This window comes from Ranitomeya imitator, chromosome 8 (genome assembly GCF_032444005.1).
Source record: "Ranitomeya imitator isolate aRanImi1 chromosome 8, aRanImi1.pri, whole genome shotgun sequence".
Taxonomy (NCBI): Eukaryota; Metazoa; Chordata; class Amphibia; order Anura; family Dendrobatidae; genus Ranitomeya; species Ranitomeya imitator.
The window spans coordinates 99,478,379-99,490,955 of record NC_091289.1 but is presented as its reverse complement, the minus strand read 5'-3'; the positions used below and the strand labels follow the sequence as shown (position 1 = coordinate 99,490,955).

Sequence of the window (12,577 nt, the reverse complement as noted above, 5' to 3'; positions counted from 1 at the left end):
GTCAGATGCTAGTTGTGTAGAGTGCAAGGGGAATGTAGTGGTCTGGGTCAATGTACCAGCAGACTCATCTAGCAGTGGCTGGGCAATGGGCAGGATGAGGAGGAAACACAGACATAGGCCCAAATAAGAAAGTAGGCTAAATGCAGTTCAAAATTGCTAACAGGAGTACACAGGCGGCATAGCTTTGTTCAGTGGAGGACAACTTTAATAAGTGGCTCAGACAGACTTAGTAGGCCTAAAATAAAAAAAATTGGCTAAATGCAGTTCAGGATTGGTAAGAGGAGTACTGTTGTGAATTCTGCTCTTGGGCTCCCTCCGGTGGTTGTAGGTGGTAATGCAGTTGTCCCTGGGCGGCAGTCCTGGACAGGTGTATCTGCTGATTGCAGTTCTGACTGGGGTATTGTCACCACCTCGCAGTCCGGGGCGCCTTCTTTCTCTTCCCCGCCTGCTCTTACCTCTTCTGGTCCTGTCCTTAGCCAGCAGGGTCACGCTCCGGTCGTCTGCCGGCGCTCCGGGGTCCATCCCTGCAGACATGCTGCCCGGGTCCTTGCTCCCATGTCTGCTGCACTTCCTCCTTTCTCTCCCTCTCCTAGGGAGTGCATAGGGGGCGGGCAGGCGAGCTCTCTGGCTTCTTAAAGGGTCAGCCCCTCCCTACTCACTGCCCCTCCTCCCAGCCTATCACCTGGAGGCTGGAGGTATATAAGGATCTCAGTCACTCCTGGACGCCGCCTGGGCAACTTCTATTATCCTGAAGTTGCTGCGCCAGGTCTTATCCTGCTAGGCTTATCAGTCCAATTTGCCTGTCTTACTCTGTGTTCCTTTTTTCCCTAGGATCGAGTCTGGTCTCCACAGCATCCTGAGTCCAGTATCCTGTGTGGTTCCCTGCAGTCTTCTTCCTGCTTCCAAGTTCCACATTCAGCCCTGTTTTGTTTATTCATTTCTTCCTACCTCCTAAGTCGGTTTAACACAGGTGTCTGCCTCATCGGACCCTCTATTGGTGGTCTAGGGGAAATCCCTGTATAGGGGTCACTCCAAGCCTTGGTCTCTTTAGAGGCTTTCTGGTGTTGTGGCCCTGTGGCCTTCCTTTGGGGTGTCTCCCCTAGTGTTTGTATTACTGTACAATAAAGCGTTTGAACCTGCTTTCCTGGTCTGGTTCTCCCTTCCTGGTATCAGTACCGCTGTATTTGCGGTCCAGTGGGTCCACCCGATAGACACGTCTGTAGGGCGTGACAGATTTTGCCCAGGCCATGGACCCCGCTGATGCCAGGTTCGATGCTCAGAGGGAGCTCGCTAGTCTCCGCCAGAGCCAGGAACAGGTAGTTGCGTTCATGCATACCCTTGAGGCCCGTCTAGCTTCACCTTAGGGGGTGGATGCATCTTTCTCCTCTCATCTTGCAGATCTCCATCAGGAGTTGGATCAACAAGGACAGATGCAGACCCAGATGCTGAGTTACATGACGTCTGTGGACGAGCGGCTTTCGAATCTGCAGCGATCTCCTTCTGCTCCGGTTGCCGCACCCGTGTTGGATCCCAGTGCCGTAGGAGGCGTCTACTCTTCCCCTCGCCTCTGCAAACCCACCAGGTACTCTGGGGATCCAAAGATGTGCAGGGGTTTCATCAACCAATGCCAGCTGCATTTCAGGCTTCTCCCTCATCAATACCCTACGGATGTGGCGAAAGTGGCCTTTCTGGCATCACACCTGGAGGGCGAGGCCTTTGCCTGGTTCAACCCACTACTGGAGAGAGAGGACCCCATTGTATCCGATTTGCGGGCCTTCTTGGACACCTTCCGGAAGATCTTTGATGAGCCAGGTCGGGTGGCTTCTGCCACGGAGGAGTTGTTCAACTTACAGCAAGGTACTCTGTCGGTTGGCCAATACGCCATACAGTTTCGCACTTTGGCTTCTGAGCTTCGCTGGTCTGACGAGCCCCTGATCGGTGTCTTCCGGAGAGGGTTATCCAGTCGCCTGAAGGACGAGCTCGCCGTACGAGATCTTCCCGGTAACCTGGATGAATACATCTCCCTTGCCGTCCGGATAGATCGCCGCCTACAAGAACGCACCAAGGAGAGAACCCAGGAGAAAAGACCACCTCGATTGGCACCCTCTTTTCAGAGGCCCCTGTTACCAGGTAACACTTCTTCTGCTGAAGCACCCGAACCCATGGAGGTGAATCGTCTCCGGCTGAGTCCCCGGGAGCGTGAGGAGAGAGTCGCCCGGAGGTTGTGTCTCTATTGTGGTGGCTCCAACCATTTCCGCCGGCAATGTCCCAGAAGACCTGAAAACTCCTCCACCTAGGACAGGTAAGAGAGGCCATCCTAGGTGAGAGTGATACCTCTCTACCGTTAACTGTTTCCATACAGGTGAAAGTCGGTGACAGGCGATTCTCAGAGTTGGCGTATTTGGACTCGGGATCTGCAGGTAACTTTATTCAGCGAGACATGGCTCTCCGCCTCGGCATCCCTATACACCCCCCGCAGCATCCCCGCATCATCACCACCATAGACGGGAGACCCCTACTAGATTCCGTTGAGGGCATTACCAGTGAGGTGGAGCTTCAGATCGGAGCTCTCCATGCTGAGAGGATTGCCTTTTACGTGCTACCCACTCTCTCTCCGCCTTTCGTGCTCGGTCTGCCATGGCTGCGTATGCATGAGCCAGTCATAGACTGGCGAAGTGGGGAGGTCCTGCATTGGGGTTCGGCCGTTGCCTGCTGTCCGTCCGGCCTATCCGTTTGCCTCCCTCACCTACGTCCTTGCCCGGACTTCCGGAGGCCTACTGGGCATTTGCGGATGTCTTCGATAAACGAGAAGCAGAGGTCTTGCCCCCGCACAGGCCTTATGATTGTCCCATCGATTTGGTTCCAGGTGCTTCTTTTCCTACAGGACGAATCTACCCTCTGTCCCCTGCTGAGACTCAGGCGATGTCAGAATACGTCACAGACAGTTTGGCCCGGGGATTCATCCAGAGGTCCACATCCCCTGTGGGAGCCGGGTTCTTCTTCGTTAAAAAGAAGGACGGGTCCTTGCGTCCTTGCATTGACTACCGCGGATTAAACGCTATCACGGTAAAGAATAAGTACCCACTGCCTCTTTTTCCAGAACTCTTCGATCGGCTCCGGGGAGCCCGGATCTTTACCAAGCTGGACCTGCGAGGGGCTTACAACTTTGTCCGCATCCGGGCCGGTGACGAGTGGAAAACCGCCTTCAACACCTGTGATGGTCACTTCGAGTACCGGGTGATGCCCTTCGGACTGTGCAACGCACCAGCCATTTTCCAGGAGTTCGTGAACGACGTCTTCCGTGACATGCTGTACGTATGTGTAGTGGTATACCTGGATGACATCTTGGTTTTCTCCCCAGACCTACCCACACACAGAAGAGACGTCCGACGAGTTCTCCTTTGATTACGGGAGAACCGCTTGTATGCCAAGTATGAGAAATGCCTCTTCGAGCGGTCTTCTCTGCCGTTCCTTGGATACATCGTCTCTGACTCTGGGCTGGAGATGGATCCTAACAAGGTGTCGGCCATCATGAACTGGCCTCGGCCGGTCGGGATCAAAGCCATCCAGCGGTTCGTAGGATTCACCAACTACTACCGGCAGTTTATCCAGCACTTCTCAGATCTGGTCAAGCCCCTCACAGCACTCACACGCAAGGGAATACCTGCTAATGGATGGACTCCAGAGGCCGAGTGTTCCTTCCAGGCACTCAAACGGGCCTTCTCCTCCGCACCAGCCCTGCACAGGCCCGTCGCTGAGAAGCAGTTCTTTCTGGAGGTGGACACATCCTCCACAGATGCCGGGGCCGTCCTCACGCAGAAAGCCGCCTCCGGACGCATGGTCTCTTGCGGCTTCTTTTCGAAGGCCCTTACCCCCTGTGAGCGGAATTACTCCATTGGTGACCATGAGTTGCTTGCCATCAAGATGGCCTTGGAGGAGTGGCGTTACCTCCTAGAGGGAGCGGTGCACCCGGTGGTGATCTACACCAACCACAAGAACTTGGCCTATCTCCAGTCTGCCCAGAGGCTCAATCCTCGTCAGGCCCGTTGGTCTTTATTCTTTGCTGGGTTTGACTACCGTCTTCATTTTCGTCCCGCAGATACGAATATCAAGGCTGACGCCCTCTCCCGGTCTTTTCTTACCAACGATCAGGAGGAGGAACCTCGTCCCATCATCGATCCATCCAAGGTGATCATGGTTGCACCGCTTCGACTGTCGCAGGTACCTCCTGGTAAGACGCTGGTGCCCGAACTGAGTCGAGAACGCATCCTTCGCTGGGGACATTCCTCCTTACTAGCCGGCCACGCAGGTCTGACAAAGACTCTACAGTTGATCGGTGGGTACTACTGGTGGCCTGGGATGCGTCAAGAGGTGTCAGACTACGTCTCAGCCTGTTCTTCCTGTGCCCGCAACAAGACCCCCAAACGGCTTCCCACCGGTCAACTCTTGCCCTTGCCTATACCATCAAAACCATGGCAACACATTGCGATGGACTTCATCACGGATCTCCCTGCATCCTCCGGGAATACTGTCATCTGGGTCGTGGTGGACAGATTTTCCAAGATGAGTCACTTCGTTTCTCTGCCTGGTCTTTCTTCGGCACCCAAGCTGGCCGAGTTGTTTGTTCAACATATCCTCCGGTTGCATGGGTTACCCTCCAACATTGTTTCCGATAGGGGAGTACAATTCGTGTCCCGATTCTGGCGGTCTCTCTGCAGGAAACTCGATATTGCCTTGGACTTCTCTTCGGCTTATCATCCACAGTCTAACGGACAGGTGAAACGGGTAAACCAGGTGTTGGCAGGTTTTCTACGACACTTTGTCAACGCACACCACGACAACTGGACGTCCCTACTGCCTTGGGCGGAGTTCTCGTACAATAATCATGTTGGTGAGTCCTCTCGTAACACTCCATTTTTTATTGTATATGGGCAACACCCGAGGATCCCGACTCCCTTGGACATCGCGACTCCCAATCCTGCAGCAGAGGCCGTGGCTCGCGACTTCGCCAACATCTGGAACAAGACTCGTGAGGCTCTTGTGAAAGCATCCCAGCGCATGAAGGACCATGCCGACAAGAGAAGACTTGATGCCCAGATGTTTCAACCGGGAGACAAGGTATGGTTATCAGCCAAGTACGTCCGCCTTAAGGTGCCCTCCTTCAAGCTCGGACCTCGGTACATCGGACCGTTCGAGGTGTCCCAGAGACTCAACGATGTGTGCTATCGGCTACTACTGCCTCCTTCTCTGCGAATACATAACTCTTTCCACCGTTCCCTCCTCAAACCTGTGATCCTCAACCGCTTCTCCCAGGATCCGGGAGAGCGTCCTCCTCCGATTTCGGCCAATGACGAGTATGAGGTCAGTGCCATCCTGGATGTGAAGAAGAGAGGGCGTGCCACATGGTACCTGGTCGACTGGAAGGGGTTTGGTCCTGAGGAGAGGTCCTGGGAGCCGGAGGGCAACGTCCATGCTCCTCGTCTTCTACGGCGGTTCTTTGCCAGTCGCCGCCCGGGGGGGCCTGGAGGGGGGGTACTGTCACCACCTCGCAGTCCAGGGCGCCTTCTTTCTCTTCCCCGCCTGCTCTTACCTCTTCTGGTCCTGTCCTTAGCCAGCAGGGTCACGCTCCGGTCGTCCGCCGGCGCTCCGGGGTCCGTCCCTGCAGACATGCTGCCCGGGTCGTTGCTCCCATGTCTGCTGCACTTCCTCCTTTCTCTCCCTCTCCTAGGGAGTGCATAGGGGGCGGGCAGGCGAGCTCTCTGGCTTCTTAAAGGGTCAGCCCCTCCCTACTCACTGCCCCTCCTCCCGGCCTATCACCTGGAGGCTGGAGGTATATAAGGATCTCAGTCACTCCTGGACGCCGCCTGGGCAACTTCTATTATCCTGAAGTTGCTGCGCCAGGTCTTATCCTGCTAGGCTTATCAGTCCAATTTGCCTGTCTTACTCTGTGTTCCTTTTTTCCCTAGGATCGAGTCTGGTCTCCACAGCATCCTGAGTCCAGTATCCTGTGTGGTTCCCTGCAGTCTTCTTCCTGCTTCCAAGTTCCACATTCAGCCCTGTTTTGTTTATTCATTTCTTCCTACCTCCTAGGTCGGTTTAACACAGGTGTCTGCCTCATCGGACCCTCTATTGGTGGTCTAGGGGAAATCCCTGTATAGGGGTCACTCCAAGCCTTGGTCTCCTTAGAGGCTTTCTGGTGTTGTGGCCCTGTGGCCTTCCTTTGGGGTGTCTCCCCTAGTGTTTGTATTACTGTACAATAAAGCGTTTGAACCTGCTTTCCTGGTCTGGTTCTCCCTTCCTGGTATAAGTAACCGCTGTATTTGCGGTCCAGTGGGTCCACCCAATAGACACGTCTGTAGGGCATGACAGGTATTTAGGTTTGCAGGACTCATTAGTCCTTGCCAGTTGTCAATGTTTCTAGGGAAGTGTTGGATCTATGTCTGGCTTCTCCTGCTTAGCTGCCAATTCAGCAAAGATAAGTGTCTGTTTCTTTTTCCATGGCACACAAGCTGTGTGCTTGTTTTTTGATTGTATTCCTGCTCTGAGTGTATTAGTCTCTGGAGTTGCAGATATACGTTCCACGTCTTTAGTTAGATGGAGGAATTTTTGTATAATCTGCTGTGGATATTTTTGGAAGGGTTTTAATACTGACCGCACAGAACTCTGTCCTATCCTTTCCTATTTTAGCTAGAAGTGGCCTCTTGTGCTAAATCCTGTTTTTCTGCCTGTGTGTGTTTTTCCTCTCCTACTCACAGCCAATATTTGTGGGGGGCTGCCTATCCTTTGGGGTTCTGCTCTGAGGCAAGATAGTATTCCTATTTCCATCTATAGGGGTATTTAGTCCTCCGGCTGTTACGAGGTGTCTAGGTTGTTAGGTACATCCCACGGCTACTTCTAGTTGCGGTATTAAGATCAGGATTTGCAGTCAGTATAGTTACTACTTACTCCAGTGAAGGTTTTCATGCTGCTCCAAGGTCACCGGATCATAACAGTACAACTGGCCAATAATGAGTTAAATGCATCTCAGAAGAAGGGAAGAAAGGTGTTGAACCATTTTTTTTTTCTTCAGTCTGCTTTATATTCTCTTCCCTCTTAATCTCTGGGTGGCTGAGGAGCCTTGTGCTAGCATGAATGTTCAGGAAATAGCTTCTCGTGTAGACCAGCTTGCTGCTAGGGTACAGGGTATTTCGGATTATATTGTTCAGACTCCTGTTTTAGAACCGAAGATTCCTACTCCTGATTTGTTTTTTGGTGACAGGTCCAAATTTTTGAGTTTTAAAAACAACTGTAAACTGATTTTGCTTTGAGACCTCGATCCTCCGGTGATTCCATTCAGCAGGTTAAAATCGTCATCTCCCTGCTGCGTGGCGACCCGCAGGATTGGGCGTTTTCCCTGGAATCTGGGAATCCGGCTTTGCTTAATGTAGACTCCTTTTTTCAGGCTTTAGGATTATTATATGATGAACCTAATTCTGTGGATCAAGCTGAGAAGACCTTGTTGGCCCTGTCTCAGGGTCAAGAGGCGGCAGAATTGTATTGTCAGAAATTCAGAAAATGGTCTGTGTTCACTAAATGGAATAATGATGCTCTGGCGGCTATTTTCAGAAAGGGTCTTTCTGAATCCGTTAAAGATGTTATGGTGGGGTTTCCCACGCCTTCCGGTCTGAGTGATTCTATGTCTCTGGCCATTCAGATTGACCGGCGCTTGCGGGAGCGCAGAACTGTGCGCGCTGTGGCGTTGTCCTCAGAACAGATTTCTGAGCCAATGCAGTGTAATAGGATTCTGTCTAGAACGGAACGACAAGGATTCAGACGTCAGAATAGGTTGTGTTATTATTGTGGCGACGCTTCTCATGTCATTTCAGTCTGCCCTAAGCGGACAAAGAGGATCGCTAGTTCATTTACCATCAGTACTGTACAACCTAAATTTCTGTTATCTGTGTCCTTGATCTGCTCATTGTCATCATTTTCTGTCATGGCGTTTGTGGATTCAGGCGCCGCCTTGAACTTAATGGACTTTGAGTTTGCCAGGCGTTGTGGTTTTCCCTTGCAGGCTTTGCAGAACCCTATTCCTTTAAGGGGCATTGATGCTACACCCTTGGCTAAAAATAAGCCCCAGTTTTGGACACAGGTGACCATGCGAATGGTGCCAGCCCATCAGGAAGATTGTCGATTTCTGGTGTTGCATAATTTGCATGATGCTATCGTGCTGGGTTTTCCGTGGTTGCAGGTACATAATCCTGTGTTGGATTGGAAGTCCATGTCTGTGACTAGTTGGGGTTGTCAGGGGGGTTCATAATGATGTTCCTTTAATGTCAATCTCCTCTTCTTCCTCTTCTGAAATTCCAAAGTTTTTGTCTGATTTTCAGGATGTATTCGATGAGCCCAAGTCCAGTTTCCTTCCACCGCACAGGGACTGCGATTGTGCTATTGACTTGATTCCAGGCTGTAAGTTTCCTAAGGGTCGACTTTTCAACCTGTCTGTGCCTGAACATACCGCCATGCGGAGTTATATTAAGGAGTCTTTGGAGAAAGGGCATATTCGGCCATCTTCTTCACCGTTGGGAGCGGGGTTCTTTTTTGTTGCTAAAAAAGATGGTTCCTTGAGACCCTGTATTGATTATCGCCTCTTGAATAAAATCACGGTCAAGTTTCAATACCCTTTACCTCTGCTTACCGATTTGTTTGCTAGGATTAAGGGAGCTAGTTGGTTTACGAAGATTGACCTTCGGGGGGCATATAATCTTGTCCGTATTAAGCAGGGTGATGAATGGAAAACTTCGTTTAACACGCCCGAAAGCCATTTTGAATACCTTGTGATGCCATTCGGGCTCACTAATGCTCCATCTGTTTTTCAGTCCTTCATGCATGATATTTTCCGGACTTATATTGATAAGTTTTTGATTGTATATTTGGACGATATTTTGATTTTTTACGATGATTGGGAGTCTCATGTGGAACAGGTCAGGATGGTGTTTCAGATCCTTTGTGACAATGCCCTGTTTATGAAAGGGTCTAAGTGTTTTTTTGGGGTGCAGAAGGTCTCTTTTTTGGGCTTTATTTTTTCTCCCTCGTCTATTGAGATGGATCCGGTTAAGGTTCAGGCCATTCATGATTGGATTCAGCCCACATCCGTGAAGAGCCTTCAGAAATTTTTGGGTTTTGCAAATTTTTATTGCCGTTTCATTGCTAATTTTTCCAGCGTGGTTAAACACTTGACCGATTTGACGAAGAAAGGCGCTGATGTGGCGAATAGGTCCTCTGCGGCTGTCTCTGCCTTTCAGGAGCTTAAACGTCGATTTACTTCTGCTCCGGTGTTGCGCCAACCAGATGTTTCAGGTTGAGGTTGACGCTTCGGAGATTGGGGCAGGGGCCGTTTTGTCTCCGAGGGATCCTGTTGGTTCCTTAATGAAACCGTGTGCCTTCTTTTCCCGTAAGTTTTCGCCTGCTGAACGCAATTATGATGTCGGCAATCGGGAGTTGTTGGCTATGAAGTGGGCGTTTGAGGAGTGGCGACATTGGCTTGAGGGAGCTAAGCACCGTATTGTGGTCTTGACCGATCATAAAAATTTGATTTACCTCGAGTCTTCCAAACGGCTGAATCCTAGACAGGCTCGATGGTCCTTGTTTTTTTCCCATTTTGATTTCGTGGTCTCGTACCTTCCGGGTTCTAAGAACATTAAGGCTGATGCCCTCTCTAGGAGTTTTTTGCCTGATTCTCCTGAGGTCTTAGAACCGGTCGGTATTCTTAAAGAAGGGGTGGTCCTTTCTGCCATTTCCCCTGATTTACGACGGGTTCTTCAGGAATTTCAGGCTGACAAACCTGACTGCTGTCCTGTGGGGAAACTGTTTGTTCCTGACAGATGGACTAGTAGAGTGATTTCTGAGGTTCATTGTTCCATGTTGGCTGGTCATCCTGGCATTTTTGGTATCAGAGACTTGGTTAGTAGGTCCTTTTGGTGGCCTCCTTTGTCGTGTGATGTGCTTTCTTTCGTGCAGTCCTGTGGGACTTGTGCGTGGGCCAAGCCTTGTTGTTCCCGTGCTAGCGGGTTGCTTTTGCCATTGCAGGTCCCTGAGAGGCCTCGGACGCATATTTCTATGGATTTTATTTCCGATCTTCCGGTTTCCCAGAGGATGTTGGTTATTTGGGTTGTTTGTGACCGGTTCTCTAAGATGGTTCATTTGGTGCCTTTGCCTAAATTGCCTTCCTCTTCGGATTTGGTTCCGTTGTTTTTTCAGCATGTGGTCCGTTTGCATGGTATTCCGGAGAATATTGTGTCCGACAGAGGTTCCCAGTTTGTTTCTAGGTTTTGGCGGGCCTTTTGTGCTAGGCTGGGCATTGATTTGTCTTTTTCTTCTGCGTTTCATCCTCAGACAAATGGTCAGACCAAGCGAACTAATCAGACTTTGGAGACTTATTTGAGATCACCGGATCATAACAGAGTACACAGGCGACATTGCTTTGTTCAGTGGAGGACAACTGTAATAAGTGGCTCCAACAGACTGAGTATGCCTAAATTAAAAAAGTTGGCTAAATGCAGTTCAAAATTGGGAACAGGAGTACACAGGCGGCATTGCTTTGTTCAGTGGAGGACAACTGTAATAAGTGTCTCAGACCAGACTTAGTAGGCCTAAAATAAAAAAGTAGGCTAAATGCAGTTCAGAATTGGTAAGAGGAGTACACAGGCGGCATAACTTTTTTCTGCAGAGGAGGACAACTGTTATGAGAGGCTCACACAGTTACTAGGCCCAAGTAAGTAAGTAGGCTAAATGCAGTTCAAGATTGGTAACAGGAGTACACAGGCGGCATTGCTTTGTTCAGTGGCGGACAACTGTAATAAGTGGCTTAGGCAGACTTAGTAGGCCTAAAATAAAAAAAGTTGGCTAAATGCAGTTCAAAATTGGTAACAGGAGTACACAGGCGGCATTGTTTTGTTCAGTGGAGGACAACTGTAATAAGTGGCTCAGACAGACTTAGTAGGCCTAAAATAAAAAAGTAGGCTGAATGCAGTTCAGAATTGGTAAGAGGAGTACACAGGCAGCATAGCTTTTACAGCGGAGGACAACTGTTATGAGAGGCTCACACAGTTACTACGCCCAGGTAAATAAATAGGCTAAATGCAGTTCAAAATTGGTAATAGGAGTACACAGGTGGCATAGTTTTTTTCAGCGGAGGAGGACAACAGTTATGAGAGGCGCACACAGTTACTAAGCCCAAGTAAGTAAGTAGGCTAAATTGTTGTGAATTCTGTGGCTGAGTTCACTTCTGTGGTCACAAGTGGTATTGCAGTCTCTGGGCTTCCTCCCTCAGGTGTTTTGGTGAGCTCGTTGGCTGCCTTGCTATTTAGCTCCACCTGAGTCTGTCTTCCTTGCTCCTTGTCAATGTTCCAGTGTTGGATCTGAGCTACTGCATCTTTCCTTGGGCCTGCTGCTCTGCTAGATAAGTTCTTCTAGTTTGTTTTCTGTTTTTTCTGTCCAGCTTGTTATTATCTTTTGCTGGAAGCTCTGAGAAGCAAAGGGGTGCACCGCCGTGCTGTTAGTTCGGCACGGTGGGTCTTTTTGCCCCTTTGCGTGGTTTTCGTTTTAGGGTTTTTTGTAGACTGCATAGTTCTCTTTGCTATCCTCGCTCTGTCTAGAATATCGGGCCTCACTTTGCTGAATCTGTTTCATTCCTACGTTTGTCTTTTCATCTTGCTAACAGTCATTATATGTGGGGGCTGCCTATTCCTTTGGGGTATTTCTCTGAGGTAAGTCAGGCTTGTATTTCTATCTTCAGGCTAGTCAGCTCCTCAGGCAGTGCCGAGTTGCATAGGTAGTTGATAGGCGCAATCCACTGCTGCTTCCAGTTGTGTGAGGATAGATCAGGTACTGCAGTCTACAGAGATTCCACGTCTCAGAGCTCGTCCTATTGTTTTGGGTTATTGCCAGATCTCTGTATGTGCGCTGATTACTGCACGCTGTGTTGCCTGATTGCCAGCCATAACAGTACAAGGAGCCCTTCAATGATTTCCAATAGAGGGAAAAAAGAAATCCTGACATCATTTTTTTTTCTTAGCTCTGTCTTCAGTCTTTTTTTTCCCCTAGACATTAGAGTGCTTCAGGACACAGCTGTGGACATGGATATTCAGGCTCTGTGCTCCTCAATGGATAATCTCGTTGTAAATGTACAAAAGATTCAAGATACTATTGATCAGAAATCGATGCTAGAACCAAGAATTCCGATTCCTGATTTGTTTTTTGGTGACAGAACTAAGTTCCTGAGCTTCAGAAATAATTGTAAGCTATTTTTGGCCTTGAAACCTCATTCTTCTGGTAATCCTATTCAACAGGTTTTGATTATTATTTCTTTTTTGCGCGGCGACCCACAGGACTGGGCGTTTTCTCTTGCACCAGGAGATTCTGCATTGAGTAATGTTGATGCATTTTTCCAGGCGCTGGGATTGCTTTACGATGAGCCTAATTCAGTGGATCAAGCTGAGAAAAATCTGCTGGCTTTATGCCAGGGTCAGGATGATGTAGAAGTATATTGTCAGAAATTTAGAAAATGGTCAGTACTCACTCTGTGGAATGAATCTGC

The 12,577-nt window shown here is 49.6% G+C and overlaps 1 protein-coding gene across 5 annotated transcripts in view; it reads left to right on the top strand.

Moving 5' to 3' along the window:
• LOC138647878 (E-selectin-like) overlaps nt 1–12,577 on the top strand; it is a 472,485-nt gene that overhangs the window by 415,711 nt on the left and 44,197 nt on the right. The window lies entirely within an intron of this gene.